Source organism: Chiloscyllium plagiosum, chromosome 13, assembly GCF_004010195.1.
Source record: "Chiloscyllium plagiosum isolate BGI_BamShark_2017 chromosome 13, ASM401019v2, whole genome shotgun sequence".
In the NCBI taxonomy this organism is placed as follows: domain Eukaryota; kingdom Metazoa; phylum Chordata; class Chondrichthyes; order Orectolobiformes; family Hemiscylliidae; genus Chiloscyllium; species Chiloscyllium plagiosum.
The window spans coordinates 21,583,821-21,607,118 of NC_057722.1; the positions used below are offsets into that span (position 1 = coordinate 21,583,821).

Here is a 23,298-nt window from a genome sequence, read left to right on the forward strand (position 1 = left end):
AGTATTTTCTGTAAAAACATATATCAGAATGTTAGTAGCTGTTATGTATGACTGGCATCCTCAAATGAATATTTCAAAACTTGCCTCACTACAGAACTTCCTTGATATCAATTTGAGGGCTTCTATTTTCATTTCATGTTGGTAAGAAAACACAGAAACAAAATGACAGCTGTCAATCAAATTCCATAGGTTTGATATTACTACTGCATTAAAGATGGGAACAATATTTTTACCAACTAGTATTTTTTGGATGAATTTGGCTGATTTAAGAACAATCCAAGAAATTACTGTCTGATTCAAAGAAAATTGTCAACAGTAAGTAATCTTTTAAATGACAAACTGAGTGTTAAAGTCTGTTCAATCAACCTCCCAAACATCCAAAGTTAACTGTCACAAGTCTGCTCTTTCAATCCTTTACCTTTTGAAAATTTTGGTGAGTTAAAAGTCACATTAATTTTAAAAATAACTTTTTGTGTTTCATTTCCACTCTTTTAATCCAAATCTTTATTCACCCTCCAACCATTTTTTCTATACCTAATTTAACATTGAATTCTTTGACTTAAATTTATGAACTAAACTGTCCATTTGTCTTTTTTAATAGAATCAAAAAATCCCTACAGTATGGCAGCAGGTAATTTAGCCCATCAAGTCCATACTGACCTTCTGAAGTGCATCCCACCCATTCCATGTATCACTGCATTTCTCGTGGCTAATCCATCCAACCCTGGACACAAGGAGCAACTTAGCATGGCCAGTCCACCGAACCTGCATACCTTTGGACTGTGAGAGGAAGAGGAAACCCATGCAGACACAGGAAGAACATGCAAATGCCACACAGACAGTTGAGGTGGAATCGAACCCAGGTTCCTGGTGCTGTGAGGCAGCAGTGCTAACCACTGAGCCACCATGGCACCCACAAGTTGCTGTGTTGCTTAACTGTCCCTAATGTTCTGACCCTACTGCCACTGCTGGCAGTGCATTCCACACACCCACCACTCTCTGTGTAAAGAACGTACCTCTGACATCTCCCCTAAACCTTCCTCAAATTATCTTAAAATTATGCCTCCTCTTGATAGACATTTCCCCCATAGGAAAAAGTCTCTGGCTATCCACTCTATCTATGTCTCTCAAGATCTTGTACACCTCTATCAAGTCACCTCGCATCCTTCTTTGCTCCAATGAGAAAAGCCCTAGCTCCCTCAACCTTTCTTCATAAAACATGCCCTCCAGTCCAGGCAGCATCCTGGTAAATTCCCTCTGCACCTTCTCTAAAGCTTCCACATCTTTCCTTTAATGAGGCAACAAGAACTGAACACAATTTTCCATGTGTGGCTAACCAGGACTCTATAGAGCTGCAGCATAACCTCGCAGTTCCTAAACTCAATCCCCCACTAATGAAAGCCAAGACACCATATGCCTTCTTAACAACCCTATCAACCTGGGTAGCAACTTTGAGGGATCTGTGGATCCCAAGATCCCTCTGTTCCTCCACACTGCCAAGAATCCTGCCTTTAACCCTGTGATGTGCATTCGAATTCAACCTTCACACTTTTCCAGGTTGAACTCTATCTGCCACTTATCAGCCCAGTTCTGCATCATATCAATGTCTTGTTGCAACCTATAACAGCCCTCCATACTATCAAGCCTCCACACATTGTCTTTTTTTTGGGTTAGATGAGGATGATGGGTGGGAGACACTACACATGGAAGTCTTCCCTTATGGAATCAGTGGCCTCCATTTTGCAGCAGCTGTGGGTGTGGGCGGGGGAGCAGCGGAAGATGCTCTCTCTCTCCCTATCTTTCACAAAACATTCACGACCAAAAGCATGGAAGACTTACTTCGTGTAACTGGCAAACTTACTAACCCACCCTTCCACTTCCTCATTCAAGTCATTTATAAACGTCACAAAGAGCAGAGGTCCCAGAACTGATCCCTGTGGAACACCACTGATCACTGAGCTCCAGGCTGAATACTTTCCATCTACTACCACCCTCGGTCTTTTATGGGTCAGCCAATTCTGTATCCAGACAGACATATTTCTATCAGACTCTCTGCATGCTATGTCTGGCTATTCACTACCTACCCCAGTATCTAATTCTTAGCTCAGGTTCCCACCCCTCTGCTAATCTAGTTTAAACCCTCCCGAAGAGCTCTGGCAAACCTCCTACCCAGGATATTGGTAGCCCTCCAGTTCAGGTGCAACCTGTCCTTCTTGTACAGGTCCCACCTTCCATAGAAGGTATCTCAATGACACATCTGAAGCTCTCCCTCCTACACCAACCTTGCGGCCACATGTTCATCTGCACTCGGTCTCTATTTTTAGCCTCCTAGCCCATGGCACCAGTAGCAATCCTGATATTACTACTCTACTCATCCTGCCTTCTAGCTTCCAACCTAACTCCCTATAATCTCTTTTTAGGTCATTCTCTCTTTTCCTAGCTGTGTCATTGGTACTGATGTGTACCACAACTCCTGGCTGCTCTCACTCCCCCTTAAGAATCCTGTAGACTCAATCTGAGACATCCCTGACCCTGGCACGTGGGAGGCAACATATCATCCGGGAGTCTCGTTCGCGATTGCAGAACCTGCTATCTGTTTCTCTCATGATTGAGTCTCCTATCACATTACTCCCATATTCTCCCCACTTCCTTTCTGAGCCATGGGGCCAGGCTCAGTGCCAGAAACCTGGCTGCTGGGACTTTCCCTGGTAGGTCATCCTCCCCAAAGATATCCAAAAGGGAATGGCCACAGTGGATCCCTGCACTGACTGCCTATTTCCTTTCCCTCTCCTGACGGTCACCCAGCGACCTTTCTCCTGTAATTTAGGTGTGACTGTCTTTCTTTAACCCCTCTCTATCACCCCTCAGCTTCCAAATGATCCGAAGTACATCCAGTTCCAACTCCAGTTCCAGTCTGAGAGGAGCTGGGGTTCAGTGCACTTTGAGTCATAGAGTCATAGGGATGTACAGCATGGAAACAGACCCTTTGGTCCAACCTTTCCAATGCTGACCAGCTATCTCAACCCAAAAAGTCCCATCTGCCAGCATCCCGACCATATCCCACCAAACCCTTCCTATGCATATACCCATCCAAATGCCTTTTAATGTTGCAATTGTAACAGCCTTCACCACTTCCTCTGGCAGCTCATTCCATACACATATCACCCTCTGCATGAAAACATTGCCTCATGGGTCTCTTTTATATCTTTCCCCTCTCACCCTAAACCTATGCCCTCTAGCTCTGGACTCCCCCATCCCAGGGAGATGACCATGTCTATTTACCCTATCCATGCTCCTCATGCTTTTATAAAACTCTAAAAGGTCACCCCTCAGCCTTCGACACTCCAGGGAAAACAGCCCCAGCATATTCAACCTCTCCTTATAGCTCAAATCCTCCAAACCTGGCAACATCCTTGTAAAACTTTTCAGCAGGAGACTAGAATTCATGCAATACTCCAAAAGTGGTCTAACCAACGTCCTGTACAACTGTAACACAACCTCCCAAATCTTATACTCAATACTCTGACCAACAAACGAAAGCATACCAAAAGCCTTCTTCACTATCCTATCCACCTGCACCTCTACTTTCAAGGAGCTATTTGTACTCCATGCTCTCTTTATTCAGCAACACTCCCTAGGGCCTTACCATTAAGTGTATAAGTCCTGCTAAGATTTGCTTTCCCAAAATACAACACCTCGCATTTATCTAAATTAAACTCCAGCTGCCACTCCTCAGCCCATTGGTCCATCTGATCAAGATCCCGTTGTAATCTGAGGTGTCCACTACACCTCCAATTTTGATGTCATCTGCAAACTTACTAACTATACTTCCTATGTTCACATCCAAATCATTTATGTCTCACAGGCAAAATCAGCAGAGACACCAGTGGTGACTCTTACCGCCCACATCCTCCAAGAGGTGCATGCAATGCCCCTAGCCTCCATACTCTATGCGCTAAATTACCAAGAGATTGAATAGATGGTTAAAAGAAACAAACAAATAAAAAAGCCTTACCTTACCAAGCCTCCACACATTGTGTCTTTTTTTGGTTAGATAAGGATGATGGGTGGGAGACACTACACATGGAAGTCTTCCCTTATGGAATCAGTGGCCTCCATTTTGCAGCAGCTGTGGGTGTGGGCGGGGGAGCAGCGGAAGATGCGCTCTTTCTCCCTATCTTTCACAAAACATTCACGACCAAAAGCATGGAAGACTTACTTTGATCAGGAACTCATGAAACGACAATAATCACTTTCATATGTGAAGCAAGTGGTGATACCAACATGGAAGCTGACGTCCACAACCAACTGAGAGGCAGAAAATGTCCTTTTAGAGCCAGTGGCACTCACTGGTCCATTTACCCTCTGAAACTCAGAACACATCTCGCTTGTTCACTGGAAAGTGGAGGCTGGGCCTTTTTTTAAAATTGGAATGTCCCACATGTTAATGACGGAGGAGAACAAAAACATCAACTTGCGTTCATCTAGCACCTTCAGTGTTGACAAAACACACAGAAACGTTTTCCAAAATAGTACATGACACCGATCCACATGAAGGGATATTAAGGCAGATTGGACCAAAAGATTTGTGGGGAGGGGGGGGCAGGATTAATCCTTAAAATAAAGGAGTGGAGGTAGGCCATTACGGCCATTGAGTCTGCTCCACTATTCAATGAGATCCTGACTCCTCATCTCCATTTTCCTGCCTTTTCCCCCATAACCCTTGACTCTTTTCCTAATTCAAAATCTATCTCAGCCTTGAATATCCTTAATGACGCAGCCTCTGTGGAAAGGAATTCTACAGATTCACCCCTCTGAGAGAAGTATTTCCCCCTCATCTCTGTCTTCAATTGGCAAGTCCTTATTCTGAAATAATGCCCCTCTAGTTCCTAAACTCTCCCAACAAGGGGAAACAACCTCCCCTGTCAATTTCCCCCTCAGAATCCTGTAAGTTTCAATTAGGTTGCCTCTCAACCTATTGAATCCAGGTCCAATCTACTCAACCTCTTCACGTAAGACAGTCCCTGCATAACCCAGGATCAGCCGCCTGAACATTTTCTGAACTGCCTCCAGCGCAGGTGTGCTCTTCCTTTTAATTTTGAAGTTCACCTTAAAAATGAGGCAGAGAGGTTTCAACAGTGGAGCAATTATATAAATCAGGAAAGCACGGAATTAGAGAAGGGTGCAGATATGGGGTCACAGAGTCATACAGCATGGAAACAGACCCTTTGACGTAACCAGTCCACAATGAACATAATTCCAAACTAAACTAGTCCCACCTGCCTGCTCCTGGCTGATATCCCTCCAAACCTTTCCTATCCATTTATTCATCCAAATGTCTTTTAAATGTTGTAATAGTACCAACTTCCATCACTTCCTCAGGAAGTTCATTCCACTGCGAACCACCCTCTGTGTAAACAAAATTGTTCAGTGCATCTTTTTTATATCTTTCTCCTCTCACCTTAAAAATGTGCTCCCTAGTCTTGAAATCCCTCACCCTCGGGAAAAGACAACTCTAACTCTATCTATACACCTCATTATTTTACAAACTTCTATAAGGTCCATATCCCTCCAAACCTTTTTATTCATGTCTGTATCCAAAATGTCTTTTAAATGTTGTAACTGTACCCGCATCCACACTTTCTCTGGCGGTTCATTCCACACAGGAACCAGTCTGCAAATAAGGTAATGGGGCTGGAGGGCAAAGCGACAGGGAGGCATCGGCGGGGTGGGGGATTTGAAAATGAGGACGGAAATCTTAACACTGAGATTGTCTCAGAGTGCAGTGGAGGCAGAATCAAATCAACAGATTCAGGAAAGAAAGAAAAAAAATGTTTCTGTGATAAAAAGCAGGATAAAGGGCTATGGGGAGCAGACAGAAGAGTGGAGTTGAGACCAGGATAAGATGTTAAATGGCGGCGCAGGCACGAAGGGCTGATCTGCTTATTCCCACTCCTTAATCCTATGAGATGATGGCAAAATGGAAGCCAGTGCAGGTCAGCAATTGCACGGGACTATCTGCAAGTTGGCACAACCTCAAATTTGTGAACGCAGCCCGGAGTGCAACTCTGCAACTGTCCTGCAATCAGGAGGCCTTAAGGAACGGCCCAATCCACGCTATCCCAGTGCATTTACAAAATACACAGCCAATACTGCAAGAGCAAAGGGGATTCTCCCTGGTCTATTATTGGACTCTCACCCAATTTCACAAGGAAGTTTGGATCATCAATTGGATAAATTCCCTGCCGTCATTCCCATGATTATAATTCTAAATATGGAGGTGCCGGTGTTGGAGTGGAGTGAACAAAATTAACAATCACACAACACCAGGTTATAATCCACCAGGTTTATTTGCTAGTACAAGTTTTCGGAGCGCTGCTCCTTTGTCAGGTGGCTAGTGGAGTAGGATCCTCGGTCACAGAATTTATCGCCTGTGCCCTATTAATCTACTCCACTAGCTCCCTGACAAAAGAACAGGGCTCCAAAACGTTGCACACAAGAATCTCGATTATCTGATATTCGATTATCCTAATGCTGGATTATTCAACAAGATCGCAAGGTCCCAATGCTTGGCTAATCTATGCTATCCGGCATTCGATTAACCCTCCCGTGTCCTTCAGATAATCGAGGTTCCTCTATAGGTCCAAATTAACCTATTCGACTATAACCTGGTGTCATGTGATTTTTAATTCTAAACACCTTATTCACCTAAAAGTGCTTGGAGGTGCTGAATTTTAAATTTCCGAAGACAGGTAATGTTTAATGGCACAGATGCTTAAGTCCACACTGCAGTTTCAAAGGGTGAAGAAAGTGCCCCATCCTAGTTCATAGTTTCCTTAAATGGATAGAAATCTCATTGACAATAGAAACATGTGCATTCAGAGGGGAGCAAGGACATTGGTCAGAAACCCAGGTTTCTGCCATCCTGTGGCACCGCAGGCCAGTACGACAACCAGGCTTGAGAGAGGAGAGGAAGCGTTAAGTTAAATCTGGGAAGAAGTAACACGCATTTGTATAGTGCCCTTCAGGCATATGAGGCTACGGGTCAAATGCTGGAAAACGGATGCTTCGTTTTTGACTAGCTGATGAGCCGAAGAGCCTTTCTCAGTGCTCGAAGACTTCTCAAAGTACTTTATCACCAATTTTTACCTTTTTTAAAGAAATAAAATTCTGTAAAAATAGTCGGCTATGGAAGGAAGAATACTGCATTTGGAAAGGCACTAGGGAGATTGTCGGTGGGGATGGGGGTAGAAAGGAAATTTTATGATTTGATGGAAGGTGGGAGAGTCACTGGCAATGCCAACCTTCATTTTCCCCCAATCCCTCGAAGTATCGTTGAGGCTTTTGGCCTTGCTAGGCCCAATTTGGAGAGGAGGTGAGTGGTCAAGTTGTCGTGTGGCAGGTCAGAGCTGTTAAGGGTGGCAGAATGCCCTCCCCAGGAGATTTTTAAGAAAATGGGTATTAGTGAAGTTCATGGCATTTTACCATAAGTGGCGATCGCAGCTATGGTTCCCTTTGCTTAGACTAGCTTTCTGTAGCACGTTTTTAAAAAAAGAATAAAGTAAGGTTGGTGATCAAAGCCTCAGGTCTCTAATAAACTGGACCACCTTCCTCTTCTCTTACACACACACAATTGCCCCAACCCCGCCACCCCATCCACGATAAGGAGTAGGAAAAGGAACAGATTGGTTCAATGAACAAGAAGAATACATTTTGGACTCAACAGCAAGGCAGGTCAACTCAAGATTAGAAGGATTTTGCTGGGGGCTGGAGGACAGAGAGAGAGAGAGAGAGAGAGAGACAGAGAGATGGGGAAAGGAAGTTCTGTGATGCAGTCAGAAAGTCTCACAAAGGCCGGCCTATAATATCCAGACAAACGGATGGGAGCCTTGGCGTCAAGTTTGCTCATGCAATCTTCAAAAACTAAACAGCCACAACAAGAAAAAGGGGACTTGACTTCTTACCATTTGCAAACATTTCTGCCTTTGTTTTTTTGAGAAGATACTGCAGACTCAGAACACTCGACTGCCCGTTATGTTGGAGGAGCTTTTTCCAAAAGATCAGGTCGACCACTTTTGTCAGGTGGCCTTATTTCCCACTATACAAAGCTATTACCCTATTCACTCAGGTCCCAGGCACCTCTCTGGCCTCACTGCCCTGTCAGCAGTTCATACTTCCAACTATTTAGTTGGCAAAGATTTTTTAAACTGAAGGGTGTAGGAGCATATGCAATTTTTGGTTAGGAGCTCTCCTACAGTAAACTAGAGCCAACCATGTAGAGCAGGAAGGAAACAGGAGAAATGTGCAAGCCTGAAATCATATATTTGCCTGGTTCCAGATGCGTTTTCTGTGAGTTTTCAGTATTGGCATATGCTTCACAAAAGTTAGCAGTGCTGGCAAACACATTTCTCCCGTTCTTTTAAGTTTGCCAGAATCAATAACCGAATCTGCTGAAACCTGCATCAGTTAGCATTTTAAATGCAATCAAAAAGGATTATATGCCAAACAATTATTCATTTGTTCTTGGTGCTGACTGACTTGCTACATGTTTCCAGCATTTTCTGTTTTTGTTTCAGATTTCCAGCATTTGCAGATTTTTCTTTGCTTTCCAAGTAAATCTAATTTATTTTTCATACAAGTGAGATGTGTAGAGCTTTTCACAGGAAAAAGTCAGGACTGCAAATGCTGGAGATCAGAGTTGAGAACGTGGTGCTGGAGATTCTCCTGCTCCTCAGATGCTGCCTGACCTGCTGTGCTTTTCCAGCACCACACTCTCGTCTTAGAACTTTTCACACCCCAACACACAGTCACTTCAATCTTATCATCATTTTATGCAGCAACCACAATGACATTTACAATTCCTGATCCATTGGAGTGAATTTTCCTGGTGTCATGATGGCAGAAGCAGAGGCAGGGGTTGTGGGAAAAATTGAGAAGGGGAGTGATGGGTGGGTGAATGAGTGGCTTCAGCTCTCTACTGCACTTGTGTGTCTGAGGTGGTCTGACTGCCTATTGTACCAAAGTATTAAAGTATTAAACTCCACTAGACACTCCATGCTTCAAAGAGGGAACCCTACGAAATGGAGTTTACACCCAGAGCCCAATCAATTCAACTGGAGAGATCTCCCCTCTGATCTAACATCCTCCTCTGAAATACTTTCAATATTTTAATGCTTCCTCTTCCTGTCCCCGACCTGATTTAGCAAAGCCCTTCTCCCTGCGAGACTACTAGGGCTCTGGAACTGTCAGATCTGTGATTAGATCACCAGCGTTTGGAACAGGCTCACCATCCTTAATAGGACAGTGAGTGCGAAGGCACTCAGTGGGGAGGCTCCCCGAGAAAATACGGCCACCAGTTTGGCTTCTGACAGGAGTGAGTTCAGAACCCCAGCTGGTCTCCAAACCTGCAAGAGAATCCTACTGGAAGACCTTGGAGTAGTGTAAATTTGTGACAAAATAAAGAGTGTGATATAGGAAGTGGGAATTCAATCTCCTCATGTTGCTTTACAGTACTTCCAGCAATAATTGCGATATCAGTGATAAGCAGATTAACTTCAGCACCAAGGCTGCAGATAAGAGTAAAAGCAGTTCAGAGCGAAGTCTAACCACGACTCAGCATTAGAATAAAGAATAAAGGCACTGTGGAAGAAACTGATTCACTGTTTTCCATGCTAGAGCAAAGTGGGAATGAAAGCGGACTTACATCCCACAAATTAAGCATTGGTGAACCATTGTTTCAGGATCACTCTAGCTGTAAACTTGCAATATGAATGTACTATTAATAATCATTAAAACAAATGGCATTAAATCTTTCTGATATGGAATAATTCCAGGATAGAAATGAAAGAACAAATTTGGAACTCAGTCCAATGGTTCATCATTATGCTAGCTCTAACTAATTTCCAAGGTACTCAATGTTTAAGAATACAGGATGTGTGCTAAATATCACTGTTATGTTGTAATTGGCTGTATGGCTACACAATGACAGTTGCCCTTTTAAAATGTTGCTGTCTTGAGACTGAGAAGGTCTCATTTATGGACAAGAAAGTACATGAACTTTAATGCGTACAACAATAATTTTGTGCCTCAGCATGTTGTACTTGTAATGAAAACATTTTTAGTAGACCGCATAAATTTATATGTTCCATATGAGGAATAAAAAGCTTCCGCAACAAAATTAGCCTTGCAAATTTATTTTAAAAAATACAGATGAGTCATTGACATTTAACCCATATTATCAAATAGATGGTCATTTAATTACTTCCTTTCCGCTAACTACTTCCTTGTTCAGTCAGTGTTGCTGCCTCTAACTAAAATATCACAAGACAATTACAAATAAGGAAGGCCATTTTCCCATTTGATTCATACACCCAGTGATCATAAAACCTCCCACACCCATTGTAGTGATAGATAGTTTCTGAATATTTTCTCCACTAATTAAGCTGGCAGCTTGACTCCCCATGTTCATCACTCTTTGCAATGCTGTGAAAATCTTACTCGTTATTTATTTGTTTTTGAATAAAACTTTTATTTTGGAGTTATGTTTCTGAACTGCAGATGAATGGGGCAGACGTTTGAGAAATTAAGAATAACTGATGTAAAAGCAGTCTGAACTATCAACATGTTTTCTTCAGCGGCACCCTACATCCATTATTCTCTGCCCGACGCAACTTCCCCCTACCCCACCACTACCCTTCTCAAGCTACAGCATAAATGCTGTCCCCTCTACACTTCACTTCAGCTCGAATCAACAGACAACTGGAGATGAAATATTAACTTGCTCTCTCTCCATGGATGTTGTCTGATCCACTGTGATCTCCAGCATTTGTTGTTTTCAGCAAACAAGCTTATGTTTATTAGACTTAAAAAGTAACCTCTGCCTCAAAAACTATAACATCACTAGATGTCGGAGGAGAGGTAGGCCATTCAGCCCATTGAGTCTGCTCCACCATATTTGTGTTGGATCACTTAGCTAAGTGCTTGTGAGTCTGAAAACCAGATAGATGTTGTTATGAAGGTTTATAATATATTAAAACTATAAGATGTAGGAGCACAGTAGGCTATGTGGCTCAGTGACTAGCACTGCTGCCTCACAACACCAGGGTCGCAGGTTCAATTCCAGCCTTGGGCAACACACTGTGTGGAGTTTGCACATTCTCCCCGTGTCTGTGTGGGTTTCCTCCGGGTGCTCTGGTTTCTTCCCATAGTCACAAAGATGTGCAGGCCAGGTGAATTGCCCACAGTGTTAGATGCATTAGTCAGAGGGAAATGAGTCTGGGTGGGTTGCTCTTCGGAGAGTTGATGGGCTTGTTGGGCTGAAGGGCCTGTTTCCACACTGTAGGAAATCTAATCTCTGCCTTAAAAGGGCAACTCCTTACTTTGTGATTCTGCCCCCTGGTCCTGGACTCTCCCAGAGGTGGAAACAACCTCTCCACATCGGCCTTGTCAAGGCCCATAAGAATCTTGTCTGTTTTAATAATGCCTCTCAAACTCCAAGGTGTAGAGGGCCAACCTACTAAACCTCTCCTCATAAGACAGTCTCTTCCATACCCGGGATCAGCCTAGAGAACCTTCTCTGGACCATGTTCACTTACAAAGTTAATTGTGGAAAAAAAACTTGCTTCAATTTCTATTTGAAATATCCCAAAACTTAACAATGCCATGGAGATAGTGATTTCAGGTAAAGTCTTTGTTTGAAGAATTTCAGGGTCAGGTGGGCCAGCACTCCAAGCAGAGGAAATATTAAATCCATTGTTTACCACAAAGAGTGTGGATGGGGCTGTATCCCAATTTGAATTTTGAGAGAGAAAAATAGGTAGAAGCAATGTAAGTTGAAGCTAGAAAAATAAATATATAGTTTTCATTGTAGAACTGTGTGGCAGAAAGCAGAGTTACTTTACTAACTGTGAGAAGGCAGTTGGCTTTCTACAGGCAACGACAACTGCTGAGACATTTGCCCTAAGTTTCAATACCAATACAGTGGCTTGCAGTTGGGTAAGAGTGCCACCACCAATTTTCATTTCTAGATTTTAGAATTTCTGACCCAATCCTCCTTTTAATGTGGAGTCTCAGAGCCTATCTAATTAGCAATATGGTCAGGTAATGCATGCTCTCCAAGAATGTTACAGAAATATTGACATATTTTCATGAGCATGGGCAAAAATTCAAAATGTGGAAGCCAAGTTTAAACCTGGCCGGACTGTGCAATTTGCAAACTGCAGAGCTGAGACAGACAGTATTCATGCAGCCGGGCCTTGGACAATCAACTTCCCATCGAAAGCCCCATACAGGCCTGGAACTGCCTGGCCAGGTGCTAATGGTCAGAGACAAAACAAACTGCAGGTGCTGGAATCCAAAATACACAGGCTGGAGGCCAGAAGAACACAACAAGTCAGGCAGCATCAGGAGATGGAGAAGTTGACATTTTGGGTGTAACACTTCTTCAGGGCCTTCAGGTGCTAATGCTTACATTATTTCAGAAGGAACTGTTGTTCACACACCATTATTCCAGTGAATCGGCTTTGTTAGAAGAATGCTGCAGACTTGGTGACAACCAGCTGAGTAAGGAGACTAGAGGCAGAGTGTGACAAGGACATCACTTCATAGTTGACACAGGCCACAGAATATTTGAGAAGGGCACAAAGAGGGGGTTAAAAGAGATAAAAACTTAAAGCTCTCTGCTTTTTATACCTTTCTCTATGGCGTCTCCAGACAGCACCTTCAACTGGCAGCATCTCCATCATGATATTAGATATCATGTTATGAGATATTGTGTTATAGGCTATCTTTATTAACTCACTCATCAGCTTGCTACATTCATTAATACCAGTTCCCATTTATTCATTCATAACCCATTACGAACCCGTTATTTACAATAACATGGTTTCATTCATTCATTCATAAAACTGCAGTTCTGCTGTATCCAAATTTAAAAACCTTTTCAAACCCATTACTGCATTTCCACACCTTATCAGCCCTTGCTACAAATAGTATTTACCTCTGAATATGTGTAGCATACAGAACAATGCCATCCCCACCAAGTCCCCCCGAAACATTATAATATGAAACAGCCCTTGCCAACCATCTCCTGGACCTGAATGGATTAAGTACCTGTTCAATATCTTTTAAATGGGCCATTATCCCTTTAAGAAACTGACAAAACAGCACTACTATGAAATTGCGTGAATGAATGAAACTCACACTGGCAAATAGTAAATAAATCTCACAACCCAGTTGTAGTAATCAATTTAATAGCCTTAATTCTTTTATATAGTGCTGGTACAATTTTTAACTTATTTTGAGAATATAGGCCTTGTTTATTTACTAACATTTACTAATGTAAAACACAAAAGGACTAACAGCTCTTAATTAGACCAGACAGACATCCCATCAGAAGTAGCAGCCAGCATTTAGCACGTTTTAACCCATCTCCTATCTCTCAGGACAGAAGCCTTAGTGTATTACAGATAAAAGATATAACACCATTGTAATGGAATTGTGATATATGTAATAACTGTGTATAAAGGGGCTCTTGTAAGAACCATATTTCGAGATTCTATTGCTGCCTCAAACATGTGCTGCAATTTCTGAATAAAATAGGCTATTTTTGTCACTGACCGATTTCGGTCATTTGAACACGATCCCACTGTGAACATCAGCCTGAGCAGACAAAGAAGAATCACCTCAGTGAGATGACCCGAAGACTAAAACCAGCCCTAGATGAGAGGGGAAGCCCAAATTGACAATTACAGATCCTGAAATATCAGCCAGTCTTCAAAGACTGAAAAACACCCTTACTTGGCTTTATTGCAAGGGTATTACCAGTCCTTTCAGAAAAACAGTTCCAGTGCAGCAGTAAGGACCCGTGGATAAGGTCTAGAGAATCTATATCAGATTCAAGCCAATGTCAGAAGTAGATAGCTACTGTAGATTTGAAACAGTTTACTTAGAGATTTGAGACTGTTTAATGGAGAGTCCTGTGAAGAGATTGATAGAATTTGATACAGTCGATTCTGCTCTAACGCAGTAGTTCCATTTTCATGCAGTCCCATGTTATAAGAAAATGGTGTTAATAGTAGCACCATTTAAACTAATGGAGCCAAAATCACACTAGAACCAACATACGCATTAAAAGTTCACACTTTAGAAACAATGTCTTCAATTCTTCAATCGCATTACTGCATATTTGCATTAACGAAATGTGCGTTATAGTAGAACAACATGTATATTTTAATTAAAATACAATAGTAGAGTCTGATAAATATTGTTTTGCTTTGACAAACTGCTCAATAAAATTGTGCTTGACCTTCCTTTGACTCTTGCTTATCTCATTGTGTAATGCACCCGAGTTGATAAGGGTTACTACAAACTGGTCAAGGTTAATCAGGATACATTTACACAGCCTTTCACTTTACAACACCACTATTGAATCTTAGAGATGCGCTTGTTTTACACAGTATGATGACATGCGTGTCTCCAATGCTACCTGGTTCTAAACTCCTGTTTGTCCACCCAAAGATGGTGTGACATCATCAGAGTGGGTGGAGCTTAATGCAGCTTCAACATCAAGTCTTTCAGAACCATTGTATTAAACAAACGCATCTAGAGTCATGAGGTCAGGATTGGAAAGCTCATGCAGGTAAAAGTCCATTGGTACTGGCCTACAGAATCTTATTTCAGAGGAAAACCTGAATACCAAGGAGAGTTATTGTGAATTCCAGAGAATGGAGGCATGCCTTTGGATTTGTCTCCAGAGAACTGGCTTAATTGTAACGTATAAAGGAATTCTTGGAGTGGGTAAAATGTAGAACTGAATTATTATGTAAGAAATGCTAACCCACCGTATGAATTGAGCTTGCTTTGTTTAATTCTTCTTGTATTCAATAAAGGCTTTTAAAATGAATGTGAAAACTCAGGGCGTAATTCTGTTTGTTTATCGCTGGCTGTTTGAATTTCCTCTTTAAACATTAGCAGTAAAGACTAGATCATTAAGACGACTTTCTTTGTCTGTCCTAAAACTTCCCCAGATTGAAGTTGTATTCTCCCGCTCCTTTCCCATGGAATATCACTTAGAGATAACTATGTTAATTATTTTTTATATTTTTAATCTCAAGTACGTCTACATGATGCACCCAAGCTGCTTGCTTCTGTAAAAACACATACAGATAAATTAAAAAGATTAACCTTTGCACTAAGGTTTCACCAGAAATCATTATCTCCATGGCAACTTGGTATGTTTAGGGGTTTTTCAAATTTAAATTCAAACTAGCTTTTATTCACTATTAACCTAGGAATTAAACTTCCTGCTTAGGTTGAAATATTCAAGTTTATCAAGTCTTTTCTCAGAACCATGGCCTTTGGTATTGGTGTGACACAGTGCAGCATATTCATTATTCCCTTGTTTGATTGTTTTGTCTAACTATAAAATTGTCATTGTAAAGGCCACAATTGGGAAATCAGGGGATGGGGGAGACACCAATTAGGTCACACAGAAAACAAATCTCATGATGCTGAATGAGACTACAGGGTCCATTAACGTAATTATATTAAAGCAAAATTATGCTAAACAAAGCAATGTTAAACAGGAATTTTCTGTCAGCTATTCAGACTTCTAGCTGATGTTCAACTTAATCTGTAGCTATTTCAGCACCATGGAGGGAGTACTTGTGTTGGCAACATTTTTGCTTCTGCCAGATTGTAATTTTCACTCAGGTGTTATTAATTTAATGAAAGTATATCATGTGCTACCATTTAACCAGGTCCTTATTTATGGCGGCGGCAGGGGGGGAATGGTGGTTTCCTGGATTCCCACACTCACGTGTAAAGAGCAGCTTTTCTGGTGAAACTCTGTCAAAACCATTTTGAAGTCAAGATACACGACATGATTGGTCTACTGCAACCTAGTTGAGTTATCGCTTCTTCAAAGAAGTCAAATAGCAGCATCTACCTGTTTTAAATTCCTAATAACTGCAATTGCTCAATTTTTGCTGCACAGATGGCACTAATATTTATTCCAGATAGATGACACCAATATTTTATATTAAATGGAAGACAATTAGGACACAATAGTTTCCTGTGTTGACTTTCTATGATTATCGACACCATATTAGCTGATTTACAATCTTCTAGTATCTCCCTGGTGTCTAATAATTCCTGGATTAATGGTTATCAGTACTTCACAAATTTCTTTGCTGGTTCCCCCAGCATTCCAGGAGAAATACCATCCATCTTTGAGGAATCGATTTGCTTTGTTTTATCCGATTAACCTGTCTGGAACCTCCTTTGTAACTAAAGATAAATATTTGATTTGACTTAGGATATCATTGGGGATGACACATTGTTTTTCCTAAATATTTACTAGTGAAGATATAAGCAATCAATGGGAATATTTAGTACATTGGGTTTATCCTGTGTTTGAAGTAAGTTTGCATTTTTTCTGGATTTCACATTTTGCTGGAGCTCCTTTTTATTCCCTCTGGATGCTATTAAGAATTTGATTACTATTATTTTTGATGTTTGAAACCCTAGGAATTACACATGCAATATCTTACATCCGTCTTCATTTTTTAGATGCTTTGATCTCCCATTTAATCTTTCTGCAATTTCATGTATTTGTGTGTGCTATTTTAATCTGTTTCCAGCTCCAATAAGGGTCATGATTATTTAATCATGGTTACTTTTCCCATAAATTTACACTGGACAGATTTACACTGCAGAGATTGCTATCCTGTGTCAGAATATTTCCACATGAGGTTGTTTAGATGCCCCACCTAAGTTCTCTGGCACTGTGTTCTGTAATAGTAGCATATCAGACTTGAAACGTTAACTCTGTTTCTCTTCCCATAGATGCTGCCAGACCTCCTGGGTTTCTCCAGCACTTTCTGTTCTTATTTCAGATTTTCAGCATCTATAGTATTTTCATTGTATTTCAGTGTTCTGGAACTTTGACTTAGTTTAATAAAAGGCTGTTAGATCCTCTTCCCTTCATCCCTCAACCCAATGCACCCTATAGGCCATTCTACGCTCCTCCATTCTCTCTATTACCACCTATTTCCCCAAAAACCTCCTCTACACTCCCCCTGTATCATATGGTATATAAAAAAGCTTATGAGAATCTAATAGAGGAGTGTGAGATCAGTCAGTCATCTAGATGATTTGCACATAGTTTCAAGTAATGTCAACATTGGATGTTTGATACAAATTCAAGCTAAGGGAGAATTGGAAACAATCCCCTTGCCCTGCACTGACAATGAAAGCTAATGGAAAACCATCAATGACAACAAATACTAGGAAAAATCGTTCAAGGTGAAACATCAGCTGACAATGAGCCAAGGCCAGGCCTTTGGCAAGTATTTATGGAACTGATTCTAATGAACTTCTCACTTACACATGTTTAATACAGATAAAAAAGGTTTTTCATTTATGCTTCCTATTCAAAGTATTTAAATCCTCTCACATGTTCTATCTGTTGTTAAAAACAAACTTTTATTTAGCAACCACAACGATAGTTAATCTTTAATAGCCTCTTAAATGATCAATCCAAATTAAGTTACACTAGACGCTTGTCAATCAATGCATTTAAATACAGCACCTTTACCTTTTGAATTATAATTGACAACGGAGGGCTTTTCTCACGATTAAAGGACTGAGGATTTAAATGGTTTTGGATTATGAGACTTAAACATATTATCTGATCTCCAAGAGTATTTGCGTCTTCATTAAGCTATGACTCTCGCAGGGCACATAATTTGATTTGATTTATTATCATCACATGTACTAACTTAGTGAAAAGTATTGTTTTGTGTGCTAACCAGATAAATCATACCCTACGTAAGTATATCAGTGTAATAGAACAGAGTGCAGAATATAGTGTTACAGCTTCAGAGAAGGTGCAGAGAAAGATCAATTCTAATATATGAGAGGTCCGTTTGTAAGTCTGATAACAGCGGGGAAGAAGCTGTTCTTCTTAAGACGATAATTGGAGGGAAATAAGATGGTCTCTTTGAACTTAACACTATTTTCAAAGTGCCCTGCTGAGTTCAGATTTTCCCAGCTGTGGAATTTATGCCTCATTTCCTCCCCCCAGAGGGCAAATCTTTCCAGATATTAGTGTGCCATTTCAGCATTCAGATCAAAGGTATAATCAGAATAGACCTGACTCTGAAAAGCTGACCCAAGGGTCTATTTGGTTATAACAGATCTATGCTGCTATTTGTGCTCTACATAAGTTTCCCCCAGCCCTCTTCATTTCACATGATCAGCCTATATTCCACAAACTGATCATTCCACTTCCCTTTCAACATATCTGTGTAATTCATCTCAATTACTCATTATGGTAATAATTCCATATTCTCTGCAGTCACTGGGGAAATATATCTCTTCTGAATTCATTTATTGGTGAGTATCTTACCTTTTTGGTCCCTATTTTTGGTCTAACTACAAGTGAAAATACTATCTCTACATCAATCCTATCAAATCCCTTCATAATAATAAAATCCTCTATCTAGTCTCTGCTTAGCTTTCTCATTTCTGGAGAAAAGGAAAGCTTGCTCAGCCTTTCCTAATAAGTACATCCCCTCAGTTCTGGTATAATCCAAGTGAATCACTTTTGCACTTTCTTCAATGCCACTTCATCCACTTTTATAAGATTGAGACCAGAACTGTGTACAGTGATCTTGGCATGATCTTGCCAACATTCAGAATATAATTATCCTGTATGTTCAGCTTAATACCTTTAAAGGTTTCCTTTGCACCCTCTGCAGGCACTTTATTGAGAAACCTCTCAGTTTATTTGCTTTGGTTGTGCTCTCATTTCAGTGGATTTAGCTCTTTTAACATCATGCACCTTGATCTTGATCCAAGGGCACTTCTTAGTCACAGGTGATGCTAAACTTTCTGAGATCCCAGTTTCCTGGGAAGCAGCAATTACATTTCCCATCCTTTTCACAAACAGCAGATGAAAATGACTATTACCTCATGGGCTCTCATGCCTTCCTTGTGTTGGTTTTTGCAGCTCTCTGGATTTATCTCTCCTTACCCAGCTGTTGCATGCCTTCATCTCTCCAATTTGGCTTATTCGCAATCTTCGTTCCTTCCTGTCCACTTAAATCCATCTGTCCCATTTAAGTGATATTTTATTGTGGTCTCAACCTTCCATTCACATCTTTCTCTCCTTCCTTTTCAAAGTACAGCCATTCTTCTCAACACTTATCTTTCCAATTCTTGAAGAATGCACAGTTATTTGTAAACATAACGGTGTTAAAAAGTGACTCCCCACAATACTGTAAAAGAGGACAAGCTGTGCGTTAAGTACTATTCTACAGAAACTTTCCTGGTTCTTTTTCAACATGGTGCTGTGATGCAGAATAATTCATGAGTTGAACATATTCCTGATTAAGGGTGAAATAATGAATGAGGCAAGCACTAAAATTCTTCATCTTTTATTTTTCTTCACAGATAAATCACCGTCATGTGCGTGTTTAACTCATTGACTCCTAAAGATGGGAGAATAAGCTGATAGAGAAAGTGAGGACTGCAGCTGCTATAGAGTCAGAGTCAAAAAGGGTGGTGTAGGAAAAGCACAGCAGGTCAGGCAGCATCCGAGGAGCAAGAGAGTCGACACATCGGGCATAAGCTAATAGGCATAGACGACAGTGAGCCCTACAGTGGCATTAACATAATGAAAGTCTTTGCCTCTATAACTGGCACACAGTCACTTCTCCTTTCAATCCTGCCCAGGCTCGGTTTAGAAATTGGAAAGCCATCTTGAAAATTCATGATGGCTTTACTGTCAATCACTGTGCCTCAAAGGGATTAGGAATGGCCATTACGTTTCTGGTCCTATCCATGAAATTTGGTGCAAGATTAATGGAATGTGGTCTTTGATGTGCTGAATTAGACATCACTCACTTCCTATTCTATGGCTGACAGCTTGCCCAAGTGACCATCCTTCATATGTGAGTCACATTGACTGGACGTCACCATGCAGAAGAAGAATATTATCATTGGAAACAGACTTCCCTCAATTGGCCACTAGCTAGTAAACATATAAGGAAAGTATTAAAAAGTAGAGGGAATGATGAAACTGTCTATGCTTATTCTATAAAGAGGTCCAACTCACAGCCAAACTTGGTGGACTGAATTGTTTTTTTTTGTTCCTGTAATTTTATCTCCTAATGGATTTTTAATAAAGTCAAAAATGAAATTAGTTATTTTTTCAAACAAATTCTTAATTCATGGTAATCAGTTCGGATTTAGTCAATGTAACTTCCTTCAAGTGATTTAAATTAGCTAATATTTAAAATTAAAATCAAAATCCCTCAAGAAAAACTGTGCCATCTAATAATACCTCAGGATTGGTAAGGTCCTATTTGAAGGCAATATTTCAAAAAAAGCAACCCTTTTAAATTCCTTTTCACTACTAGGGGTGATAAAATATGTGCTGCCTGCGTTGCCCTGACACCTCATTTGGTATTTTCCATTTGGTCTGTTATTGAGCTATTTAAATCCAGGTTTGATCTCTGGTCTTTACTAAATTACTTGACTTCAGACAAAATAATTAGCCTCAAGAGACTGCGACAGGTAGGAGAAATTAACATCAGCTGATTCTCTCGTTGATAGCTTTGTGAGAAATGTAAAATGGGATTTCTTGTTTTGTAATCAAGCTGATGCTTTCACAACTATGACAACTGGAAGGAATTCCATCCCACACAGTTAATGTAAGATCCTTATTGCAAATAAGGCACCTATTAAATTGGAAGGGAATACATTTGCCAGGCTAGTTTAGTCTGTTTTGGCTTTTTGGAACTGAGTAGGCTGCAGCTACTCATCATTAAACTGAAATGAACGACATCCACTTTGACATTCTGGCAGACATGGAACAGGATGTGGGTAAATTCTAATCCAGTAATGTCAAAAATCATGTCCTAATAATTTTACAACACCGTTTCATAGATATGTCCAGAAAAATATCATGGCAATCCCGTTACTGAAGCTACAAGTGTTGCAAAATAAACTGTTCCACATTTCAATTATAAGCCACCATGTTAAACAATAATATTCAGATGGGTGGTTGACGATATAAATTACAGAGCAAATTAAAAGCAGAGTTAAAATGATATTGCATGCCCATGGGAACACAAGTATTCTTTCTTAGGGATAGCTATTAGTTCAGACATATTTAAATAATAGATTCTGTTGTAGGTTAGGCTCAAAAGAAATCAGTAGTTTCTGATATTGCTGCAAACAAAAATCACAATCTGAGACGGATTATCATACCATCATCATACAGATCTAGAAAATTGGAACTTTATGACATGATATTGGATATGCATGAAAAGTAACTTAGATAGAACTAAGAAGTAACAGATTTCTTTTGATGTTGCCAATTTTAATATTAAGAAATTAACTCACTGCATTTTTGATGTTTTGATGCAGACATGCTTTGAACTTTTGAGAGCGAAAGCAATGTTGAAGTAACAATTCAGATTGCTAGTTAATAGTATCCATAAAATTATTCAGCATTTCCCGGAAGGAAATATCAGTAACCCCTCAACATTACAAATCTGGAGACACTGTAATCTTTGCTAAGATCACTATTTCACAAAAAATGGAGCCCCTCTGAACTGAGGAGTCTTCTATTCCCATTTATATTTCTAATTTTTAAAAAAACTAAGAATTTTCAAATTGTTTTTATTATGAACTTGCTGGTTTTCTCTTACTGGGATTCTATCGTCCCTTCTTCTCCTGAGGTGCTGACTTACTGGTGCAGGACAGTTTAACCTATGTCAGGCATCATCTGCTACTTTATTAAAGTAACCACAATTAATGGAGGAGCCTGGGTATTTTGTGTTGACAAGCTGTTGAGCTACGTCTGCTCCTGTCCTCAATGTTATTTCTGTCTGCACTTTTACTATAAGGATACAGTACAGTGTTCTAGTGATGGTTGCTGGACAGTAATCAGAACAGACTGCCCAGATGCACCATTTATGCTACCATCCTGGCTAACTGAGAACAAATCTGCAGATCAAATCAGGGATGTTGATAGTTTGGAGTTCTCAATGACATAGCAGCTCAGCTGAGTCAAAACCACAGCTTGTAAGGTGCCGAAACTTGATAAATCAATCCAATGGTTGTTTACAATTCTCATTTACATTTTGTTGCCCTAAAGGATTAGAAAGGATAATTCTCAGCATTGTAAGCTTATTGGCAGATAAATCATGAATAAAAATGATTGTAAAATCTTGAGCTACATGTAAATTAATCTAATTTAATAATTATGGATTCAAACTGTACATGGGACTACATGTTAGACACTAATTCAAGGGACATAAAAATCTTGACTAGCTCTGCAGCAAATAAATTTACTAGGCCTCTGAGGGAGCTCAAGTAAATGATTTACGTTAAAGAATACGTGATCTGTGACTGCCTTTGTTCATGACCTGTGTCTTTCTCAATTGTGTTGAAACCCAACTCTAACAGACAGCAAACCTTATGTAATAGCCAAAAAAAAGCCTGATTCACTTTTCAGTTGCAGCCCACTGCACCTCATTCCAAACCTAATCCCCTGAGTTCAGAATCAAAGTCCACAACGTACTACAAAATTTAATCTATATTTCAGTTAAATGAGTCACTAATTGACACTGAGATTGTAGTGATCCCACACTCCCTCACTCTCATCCCTGCAACACTGCTGGATGGTAAATCCTTCATTGATGTTCGGTATGAAAGAGTTCTTTCATAAGTTCAGTAGTGAATAAACCTTCATATAGTGATCTCAGCACCACATAGCAATCAAGAAAGGACACTGGCTAATTTTCTCCCTACTTAATCCATGTCTAGTTTCATTCTCCATTGTTAACTAGCATAGCACAGAGACGAAAGACAGCATCTTTGCAAAATACATCACGAATATCATCACTTAGAGTCATAGAGATGTACAGCATGGAAACAGACCCTTCGGTCCAACCCATCCATGCCGACCAGATACCCCAACCCAATCTAGTCCCATCTGCCAGCACCCCGCCCATATCCCTCCAAACCCTTCCCATTCATATACCCATCCAGATGCCTCTTAAATGTTGCAATTGTACCCTCCTCCACCACATCCTTTGGCATCTCATTCCATACACGTACACCCTCTGCGTGAAAAAGTTGCCCCTTAGGTCTCTTTTATACCTTTCCCTTCTCACCCTAAGTCTAGTTCTGGACTCCCCGACCCCCAGAAAAAGACTGTGTCTATTTATCCTATCCATGCCCCCCATAATTTTGTAAACCTCTATAAGGTCACCCCTCAGCATC

At 40.5% G+C, this 23,298-nt stretch overlaps 1 protein-coding gene across 1 annotated transcript in view; it reads right to left on the reverse strand.

Annotated features, from left to right (window-relative positions):
• The window catches only part of clstn2a (calsyntenin 2a), a 543,177-nt gene that overhangs the window by 231,520 nt on the left and 288,359 nt on the right, over positions 1-23,298 (reverse strand). The window lies entirely within an intron of this gene.